Source organism: Mesoplodon mirus (assembly GCF_964341445.2).
Source record: "Mesoplodon mirus genome assembly, chromosome: 3".
Classification (NCBI taxonomy): Eukaryota; Metazoa; Chordata; class Mammalia; order Artiodactyla; family Ziphiidae; genus Mesoplodon; species Mesoplodon mirus.
Genome location: NC_138978.1, coordinates 148821572 through 148832433, shown reverse-complemented (window position 1 = coordinate 148832433; position 10862 = coordinate 148821572).

The window sequence follows — 10862 nt, the reverse complement described above, 5'->3', positions numbered from 1 at the left end:
ATTTTTATTTATTAATTTATTTGGTTGCACCAGATCTTAGTTGCAGCCCACTGGCTCCTTAGTTGCAGCATGTGGGCTCTTTAATTGCGGCAGGTGGGCTCCTTAGTTGTGGCATGTGAACTCTTAGTTGTGGCATGCATGTGGGATCTAGTTCCCTGACCAGGGATTGAATTCTGGCCCTTTGCATTGGGAGTGCGGAAGTCCCAAAAGTAGTGTTAATACTTGAAATTATTTATTATTTAGGAGATAATGCATCACCGACATATGCATTCCTCAGATCCTTGTAATAATGTCACCACTGTGACCTTTTCACTGGCATCTACTGCTTATAGATTAAGAACATAAACCAATCATCAAGGTTTATAAAAATTAATAATTTACTAAAGATACATGATCCTCTCCTGTTATCCAAGTGTGTTTTTAAAAATGTAATATTTTACCTTGTGCAACACAATTAGAGAAAACTGATATTTGTCATTAATGAAACTATACAATATATTTTACATAATTAAATATTTGTGGAAAGAACTGTCATATAACTGTATGTGATGGAAAAAATATCACCCTTGCACAATCACACAATGGCATGATTGCTTTCTTTCTGCCCCAGACTCACGAAAATATAAGCTTTATGGGGGCATTGTGCTGTTTTTCATTATATGTCCATTGCATAGATGGAGCCTGACACATATTATCACTCAACACACATCAGCTTAAAAACTGAACTCTTTGAAATGCAAATTTGAAATTTTAGGACACGATTTCGGTAAAGTATAAATGACTAAATTTGACCCCAGAGGACAGAATGCCTCAAAAATGACAAAAAATTAATCAGAAACATTGTTAAAGATCTGTAATTTCAAAAGGCACCAGTTTCAAGACTGGATCGTTTTTTAAGTGAGTTTTTATAAGATATTAATTCTATTATTCAAAATATTCCAAGTCATATAAATTTGGAAAGCTTATCATTTCATTTTATAAAGTTAACAAAAGATAACCAACACATCATTAAGATTGCATGAAAAAAATCCTTGCAGTTGTACTTTTACTTATGAATAAAAATGCAAAACATTATTAAAATAGAATAAACATTATTAATATAAGTACAAAATGGTATAAATACAGACGAAATTAACATTTTATTCTACACTGTATTAAAAGAAAGTTCAATCATAATCAAACACGGATTATTCTGGGGCATCAAGGATGGTTCAATAATATGAAGTCTCTCAAAACAAACCACTGGAAAATCTGGGGATTTGGAGACCTTCACTGGGCTTTCTCCCTCTTCCTTCCCAACTCCAACCTAGTTGCCTCGCCTGAGCCAATGGGTACTGTAAGCTCCAAACTGTTAATTATTATCTGAACTTGTGATTGCTTGAGGTTTTAGCTAGAGATATATTATAAACCTTTATTCCCTGTCTTGAGCAAGGTATTGAAGAAGATATTTGGTGCCTTGAGGCAAAGGAACAAAAGCCATAAAACCCAAGGAAAAGTGTGATGTTCAGTGATCTAATGCAGGGGTCCCCAACCCCTGGGCCACTGACCATTACCGGTCCACACAGCAGGAGGTGAGCGGCGGATGGGCTAGTGAAGCTTCATCTGTATTTACAGCCACTCCCCATTGCTCACATTACTGCCCGAGCTCTGCCTCCTGTCAGCATTATGGTGAGTTGTATAATTATTTCATTATATATTACAGTGTAACAGTAACAGAAATAAAGTGTACAATAAATGTAATGTGCTTAAATCACCCTGAAACTACCCCCCCCCATCTGTGGAAAAATTGTCTTCCACGAAACCAGTCCCTGGTGCCAAAAATGTTGGGCACCGCTGATCTAATGAACTTCCTTAGGAAGACTGATATTTGCTCCATGTGATTTTTCTAGACTCTTTAGATCCCGAAAAGGTCAAGAAGTCACTAAGGAGGTAGGCTGAATCTTCCCTGACTCTCAATAAATATAGACTCTTTTGGAATGTAAGTTTTAAATCATGACTTTGTGAGACTTTAAGGATTGAGGAAATCTGTAAAAGAACAAAGTAACATTATTCCCAAAAGCCTCATCAGCAGAGAAGGACAGAGAATAAAGGAAGAATAAAGAAAAAAAAGTGTTCCAGAGATCTCATCTAGTTTATGTAAGAAGAAATTTGGGCTAATGCAGCTGTATGGAGAAAGGTACGCATTCATATATTTCTGATCTTGAGAGCATCATGTGAACAATGAAAGGGATGAAAACACACAACTAATCTTTGAAAGAACAAGTGAGATGAATTTATACCAAAAAAAAGAAAGAAAAGAAAAGAAAAGAAAAAGTTAAAAAAGGAAATAATGAAATAAAATAGGTAACAACAAAAATAAGTTACAGGCATTATATAAAATGTGAATGGACTATCTTATCCTTCCATTAAAGCACAAAAACTGATGCTCTGGGCTAGAAAGCAAAACTTGTCTACAGGGACATGATTAAATCAGTAAAGAAAGGTGGAATATAAAAAGATCGGCAAATATAAAATATCAATATAATAGGAAAATTTTACAAAAAAAACCACTCATAAATATGTAGATATCAAACTACATAGCAGCTATCTAAACATATAAACAAAATTATTAGTAATTCACTAAATTTGATAAAATGCAATTATAATGAGATTTCAATATACCTCTGCCAGAATCAGATATAGTAGACAGAGAGAGACCAAGGGCATAGAAGAAGAACCTTATATCACTCAAAGAGAGAATGTGATGGTTTTCCTTTACTCTAAGACACTTTGATGCTGGTGTTTTCTTGACTTCTTGATCTTAGCAGAATGTGTGAACTGAACATTTTACATAATTGCATCACCATTGCTATGGCTTGACATCCATAACTGCACCTCAATTCCAGAGAGGTAAAAATGTGGGAGAAAATGTGTTTCAGAATAAAAAATATTTTTTGTTTTTCATATGTCTATAAAACTTTTGTACATGGACATCATATAGTTGGTCACGAAGTTTGTTAACTTTTAAAAAAGGTTACAATAATAAATATGAAATGATAAGAAGAAAGAAGGTGATAAGCAAAATCTTTACTTGGAAATTAAGAAACACACTCTTAGATCACCCTTATATTAAAGATAAAATTGAAAAATGAACAATTTAAAAAACAGGGAAAAGAAGAACAATTTTCACCAAACCATGTGGAACACAGAGAAAACTGTTTTTGCAGGCCTTCGTTATTAAGAAAAAGGAGAGATTAAAATTAAAGTTGGTGAACGTTTGGTAATGTGCGGAGAGTGGTGCACCTGGAGAGGGCATGGAAGCTCCTTACCCTTTCACCATCCCTTGTCCCATGCTTCTCTCCCATCGAGCTGTTCCTAAGTTATATACTCTTATAATAAACCAGTAATCTACTAAGTAACACTGCTAGAGGTGAAGCAGGGTGAAAGTGGAAAGCAAAGTAACAATTACTATATCCCAATACAGGAAACTGTGAAAAAACAAGAAGACTTTAGTAGGAGCCACAGTGATCTCCATCATGCTAAAAACTGAGGGAAGAGCATCTCAGGCAGGGGACATAACAAACATTGTGGTAGGCTGTGTGAGACAACAGCCTGCTCCTTCCACCTTATATTTTGACAAATAGCTGGCCTCATTTAAAGATGGACAGGATCTCTCTAACAGTCCAGTGGTTAAGACTCCATGCTTCCACTGCAGAGGGTGTAGGTTCGATCCCTGGTCAGGGAATTAAGATCCTGCACGCTGCGTGGTGCGGCCAAAACTAGGGGGAAAAAAAAAAAGATTAGTAAAGATGGAAAGGAAAAGCAAGCAACCTAAGCCCTCCAACTCCATCAAAGAAAGATCAAGAAAATAGTGGAAAAGTTCAGATAAATATAATTCTTTTGATCTTAAAGAAATTATAATGTGATCTCTGCAAGAGAGCTCAAAAAAGAGATTTTTAAGCCAACAGACGACATTTACAGAGAATGATATAAGCAAAATGACAGAGCTTTGGATAAAAAAGGAGAAAATAGAAATGAAAGCCTCTTTAGTCATAATAAAAAGTGGACTAAACACAATGAAAAATACAGTCATAATTGTAATAGTAGCTAGAATTGAAAAGGCATGTAAAACAACATAAAAAGGTCATAAAAAGGTACTGTGATTGAAAAACAGTACCTGATAGATGATAGACATGAAAGACAAAAAGAGATCTAACATATGCATAATTGTTGTTTCAGAAGAAGAAACAGACAGGAGTAAACTTTTTTCCAAGGGTTTAACAGGAAAAAAAGAAACCCTAAAATAAAAACTAGTCTGGGGCTTCCCTGGTGGTGCAGTGATTGAGAGTCTGCCTGCGGATGCAGGGGACACGGGTTCGTGCCCCGGTCCGGGAAGATCCCACATGCCGCAGAGCGGCTGGGCCCGTGAGCCATGGCCGCTGAGCCTGCATGTCCGGAGCCTGTGCTCTGCAACGGGAGAAGCCACAGCAGTGAGAGGCCCTCGTACAGCAAAAAAAAAAAAAAAAAGGCCTTGGCACCTGGAAAGGGAGTCGTATCATTGAAGGAGCACTTGCCTTGGCGTCCCAGGAAAAAAGGCATTTAACCTTTAACATGGACATTATTTCTGGTCAATGTGCCCTTTTCCTAATAATTAAAGCAGATTACACTACATGTTTGATAGACCACAACCCGGCTGTTTTAGTTGGATAAAATTCAAGTTAACTCATGTATAATCCAGAATGTCTTCCCCATACCTCAATATGTGAAAATATCTTTTATCAGCTTCAAGCATAAATCCTCCTCTGGCCACTCCCCTTCTCCATTCACGTTGGTTTTCACAAAGGGTAGGGAGGAAATGACCTTTAAACAGTGACTACACTTTTTTTCCACAGTAAAGAAAGAACTGTATATATTCAGAACAAGTTTAGGTAAGCAGATAAAAGGTCACCTTTCTGCTTGCCTGCTTGACACAGGTTCAAGAGTGAAGCACACATTCAGAAGAAAAAATACACACAGCTTTCCTTTTAAGCTTCCACTTCTGCCAACCAGATCTTCACCTGCGTTGCATTCTCACTCTCCAGATGGTGGCAGTTTCTTGTGGGGAGGAACAGCCTTCTACTAAAGATAGGAGTTCACCAGAGCTTCAGCTCTGTACTCCTAGTCTACCTGTAGTGCTAGAAAACTTTGTCTCCTGAAGCTATAGGTCTCACAAACGTCTTGCCCTGAAGTAGATAATTCTAACCTAATCAGCTCTCAAACACAGAAATATCTATTCCTAAAAGACAGACATTAAACACTCTTCTCTTATCCTGACGCTAGCAGATCTCTTTCACTTTGTTGGGGAGAAAGAAATTTTTCTCCATCCTTCTACTTTTTTCTGGCTGGTCTAAGAATTAAATTGACATGAGACAGATTAACAGGAGAAAATCACACAAAAGTTTAGTAGTATATATAGCTGGGAGAGACCCAGGAAAACTGAGTAACTCACTAAAATGCCTGACCCTCATCTTAAATACCATCTTCAGCTCAAGATCAAAGAGGATGTTGGGGTAGGGGTTTGGGGCTTCAAGCGGGAAGTGGGGAGGGAAGGCAATTTAGTGGGGATGAAAAAGCAAATGTTTGGTAAGGCCTGGGCCAGGCAAAGATAATGGGACACAGAGAGGAATTTTAACAAACAGAAGTCGCTAGGTTCCTCCCTGTCTATCATGCCTAGTACATACCATAGTTATCTATGGTGATAGCTCCCTTCCTGGAACAGGTCCTCTATCTACATTCTTTTAAGCAGTTAGGGGGAAGGTCAAAATTCTTCCTGAGACTTTTGGACCTTAAAACCAATCAGCCTAGATTAATCCTTATGCCAAAGAGACAATTTGGGGTGGTGAACTTTGCTCCCCTAGGACTTCATTAAGTAAAGCAATATATTAATTATCAATTACATGCTCAATCCATCTATACTGTGGTTCCCTACAAGTAAATGGGCAGAAGCTACAAAAATACAATCTCTCAGTGCTTCTGCTTTCCCACAGCATGGTATCCATAGATTTTCTCAGCAGATACCTCATTTAAGGTGGTTCAGAAAAGTTTACAGTGAAAAGGTAGAGGAAGGCAGGTTCTTTTAAAAGCATTCCCACTGGGTTTTGTCCTCTACTTCACAATACCAATTGTTATTTTTTAATGGAAACAAGACAAAGACTTTTAAAAATCTGTTTTGAATAAATCTAAAGCTATAGTCTCCCAGGCCTTCCCTAAGTCACAAAAGCCTGGCTCAAGAATTAACGATTCAAGGGATGTGAACATGTAGTGACAAAAATAACAGTTGGGCCAGGAGAATTAATGCTAAAACCCCCACCCAATGGAAGATGTTAACTACTTGATGACCATGAGCAAGTAGTCCCCAGACCAACTAGAGCCTGAAGATTGATAATGTTAATGCCTGTGACACTATTCTGTCACTTCACCATCAGCCAAACACAGAATTGTGCACAAGCTAATCACACACCCTCTGACTCCCTTTCCTCGGCTTGCCTTTAAAAATGCTTTCTTAAAACCCATCGGGAGTTTGAGGTTTTGAGCTGCCCAGACTCCTTGCCTGGCACTTTGCAATAAATGCTTCACTTCCCTTCACCACAACCTGGTGTCAGTATATTGGCTTTACTGCATACAGGCAAGAGGACACCAAGATTGGTTCTGTAACATAAGGGCTTTCCTATGGTTCCACAAAAAAGAAGTAGAAATGGGATACTCTATAGCAGCGCTACTTAGCAGCATGTTCTGCTGCCTCTGAAAGTAACTCCCAGTTTCTACCCTCTTTTTTCTCTACAGAAGTTCAAAGTTGTGATCACTATCAAGATTTTAAATTCATTTTAAAAGAGAAAGAAAACAATAATTATTATCCAAATATTGGCATGAGTAGTCAATATTTTATTTGTTCTAGTCCAATAATATCATCTTATAAATTATGACTAAAATAAATTAGCAAAAACTACAATCCACTTAAGAATCTTTTTTTCAACATTTTTATTGGAGTATAATTGCTTTACAATGGTGTGTTAGTTTCTGCTTTATAACAAAGTGAATCAGTTATACATATACATATGTTCTCATACCTCTTCTTTCTTGCATCTCCCTCCCTCCCACCCTGCCTATCCCACCCCTCTAGGTGGTCACAAACCACGGAGCTGATCTCCCTGTGCTATGTGGCTGCTTCCCACTAGCTATCTATTTTACGTTTGGTAGTGTATATATGTCCATGCCACTCTCTCACTTTGTCACAGCTTACCCTTCCCCCTCCCCATATCCTCAAGTCCATTATCTAGTAGGTCTGTGTCTTTATTCTTGTCTTACCCCTAGGTTCTTCATGACATTTTTTTTCTTAAATTCCATATATATGTGTTAGCATACGGTATTTGTCTTTCTCTTTCTGACTTACTTCACTCTGTATGACAGACTCTAGGTCCATCCACCTCATTACAAATAGCTCAATTTCGTTTCTTTTTATGGCTGAGTAATATTCCATTGTATATATGTGCCACATCTTCTTTATCCATCTTAAGTATCTTTTTAGTTGGTAATAGATCTTGGTAATTTAGCATATTTGTGAATTAGGTACCATCTTAAAAATGATGAAGCTTACAGTCTTTTAAATTATCACACACACATATTTTAAACATTTTCCTGACCAAGTTTTAAACATGTATGTATCTTCCAACAGAAGTTTTAAAATTATATATTTTTGTCCACTATACCATCCACTTGTCCCTGGAAAACTAGATACATAGATCTTAAGAAACAAACAAGATTAGCACATTCTGTTCAAGAATATATCATGATGATTTCTTTCACCAATAGCTTTCACTTTTCATAATTTTATATATTTTGTTGTATATGTATATTTCTATTAAATTAATCTCTCATTTTAATAACGTATTTTTCTCATAAGGGGAAAGAAATTCTTAACATTGCTTTTATGCATTTAAGCTAAGTCTCATAAGGATTCATTTCAGATGCTTAACTATTCTCATTACAAATTTGTATCAAAGTGAATAGAAAAAGTGTGAATGACTTCTGAACTGCTTTTGCACCTCTAACATTATTATAGCCTGCCCACCAACGTATGACTCTTTGAGGTTTCATTATTTATATATTCCATCACTTTATTTTCTTATTTATTTTTTTAATGTCTATTTGATGTGTAGAAGTGAATACAAGTTTATTGAGAAATGATTTGAAGAGATTCGCTTGATTTAAATCTTGTATTAGATCATTCCAAGATAATTAAGTTTATTGTCTTTTAGTGGCAAATTAAAACATCTGGAAATTTTCTCAAATTTTGGCTAATAAGTTCCAGACATTTTTCCTAGCATTACACTGGTATTATCTGTCCAGATTTTAGTGAATTTTCAAATAAAAGTTTCTAATGGAAACCATTTTTATCAAGAAATAAATATAAAATTTTATGTTAATTTAGATGTTATGTTAATTCTAATTCTACCAAACTTACTAAATTATAAGGAATTTTACATTTGAAGTAATTAAATAAAATACAAATTATATTTTATGTCAAATAAAATTTAGGAATAGACTCGGTTCTATGAGGGGTCTTAATATATGATTAAGGTATCATATATTATGGTGTGGAAAATGTGGTTTATTAAATTAATAATGCTGCAACAATGGTCGACTGATTGAAACAATAATGTTGCTTTGCAATGTTTCCTAAGATTTATATTCTCATTTTAGTAGAATATGTGTTGTGATAAGTGTTCCATAAACCTGGCTAGCAATGATAAGATCATATCAATATTTTTTTGAAACTGTATTAAATATTTTACCTGAAAATGCTTCATTATTTTTTCTATTTAATAATAGTTATAATTATGATGGTTTATTTTAACTTGTTTCATTTATTTTATCCACATACTGAAATAAAATATTTTTTCAGAAATTTTGTTATTTCAAATATTTTAAGGTAGAATTTATTTAATATGTGTTTTTAATTTTTCTTTTTGATGATCACAACTTTTCTTTGAGCATGAGGGGTTTTTTTGTTTGTTTGTTTGTTTTTTTGCGGTACGCAGGCCTCTCATTGTTGTGGCCTCTCCCGTTGCGGAGCACAGGCTCCAGACGCTCAGGCTCAGCGGCCATGGCTCACGGGCCTAGCCGCTCTGAGGCATGTGGGATCTTCCCGGACCGGGCCACAAACCCGTGTCCCCTGCATTGGCAGGCGGACTCTCAACCACTGCGCCACCAGGGAAGCCCTGAGCATGAGTTTTAACAGAACATTTTAGTCCCGTTTTGATGAAATATATGAGTATTTCATTTTTAAAGACAAAACTTTTGAGTGACATTTTCTCTCCGTTCTTTTCCTCCAAAGAGCCTTCACACAAGATGCTAGATTTATTCTGTAGATTTCAGTCTGAATGACTGTCCTGTATTGGTTTTATATAGTTTCAAATCCACTTATTTATAACTTAAGTGGAGTTGTTTTAATCCACTTGTTTATGACAAATACAAAAAAAAAAAGTCGTTTTTAGAAGTCAAGTTGTTTTGTTATAAGCATGAGGTCAGGATGTCATCATCCTTTCTGTTGTCGTTGATAAGCACTTGCAGGTCTGATGTTGAGCGGCCCCTCTGGGAGCTTAAGAAGAACGTGTGGGGAAGCAACTATGACGAGGGTACATTTAGGCTGAAGATACAGAGATTTTGTGAGGAGTATCCTAAACTTTTTTTTTTTTTTTTTTTTGAGTATCCTAAACTTTGGGTCAGGACAAAGCTACCCTTTGCTGATCTAGCTCTCTGAAGACCTTGAGACATTTGCTTCTGCTGTGACCAGGCTACTTTTGGTGGGCAGTGGTAGTAAACCATGAAACCGTTTCAGGGAGAGAAAGGACATCTGTTCCTGCCCAGCGAGGCACTTAGGCAGTGGCTCAAGCCGGGTGACAGGTCCCAGTGAAAACCCTGGGAGCAGCTTAGGGGGCCGGCCAACACTGGAGCGTCGGTTCCCTAGCAACAGTGCTCTAGCAACATGGGACTTTTATTTTTGCGCTGGCCGCTGGACGTGGGTTCTCGGTTAGAAACCAAAACTCTCGAAGTAAATTTGGGCTTTATTCCTCTCATCTCCCCTTGCCTGGAACAATAGTGTGGTGAATTTATCATTGGTTTGGAGTATGTTATTTCTTGATTGACTTATTATTGTATGCTACTGGCTTGTGAAATTCCCGCAGTGAACCTGTGTTAAACTATTGGCGAAAAAACGATCTCAGTCTCTGAGCATAATTTGCCTCTCACCCAAACAAAACAGAGACCTTTTCTGATCTGCCTGCCTGCCTCTCTGTTCTACCCACACCTTTCACTTCTCTCTGTCTCTTAATTTATGCTGCATCAAAAGCACACTTTCACATCCCCCACGCACTGTTCCATACAACTTATCATTCTTTGTTATTGTAATTGTATGTTTTGCTTAATTTTATGTCTTATCACTCAACTGTAAACTCCTTGAAAGCAGGAACCATATTTATCCTACTGAGCATTGCATATCCACCCTTTTCAATGTACTGATCCATTAAAATGCTTAATATATATTTATTTAAGAAAAATAAGCAAATAATGACAAAATGAACATATATATATATATTTGTGATGTGATAGTTATCCTGCTTTATTGTTGACTGAAAATGATAGTTTTTGGTTGAAATTATTAGTCTATTTAAATTCTTACAGTGGTAAGAATATTTTATAAGCTAGTTTTGTGAGTTATAAACTATTTTATAAGCTAGTTTTGTGAGTTATAAAGAGTTATAGATTCTGAATTCTACTGCTGATTTCCTGATAAATGTTTCTTGCTTTATTTTTAGGGTTATCATGCTTCTTTTACAATTTTTTCC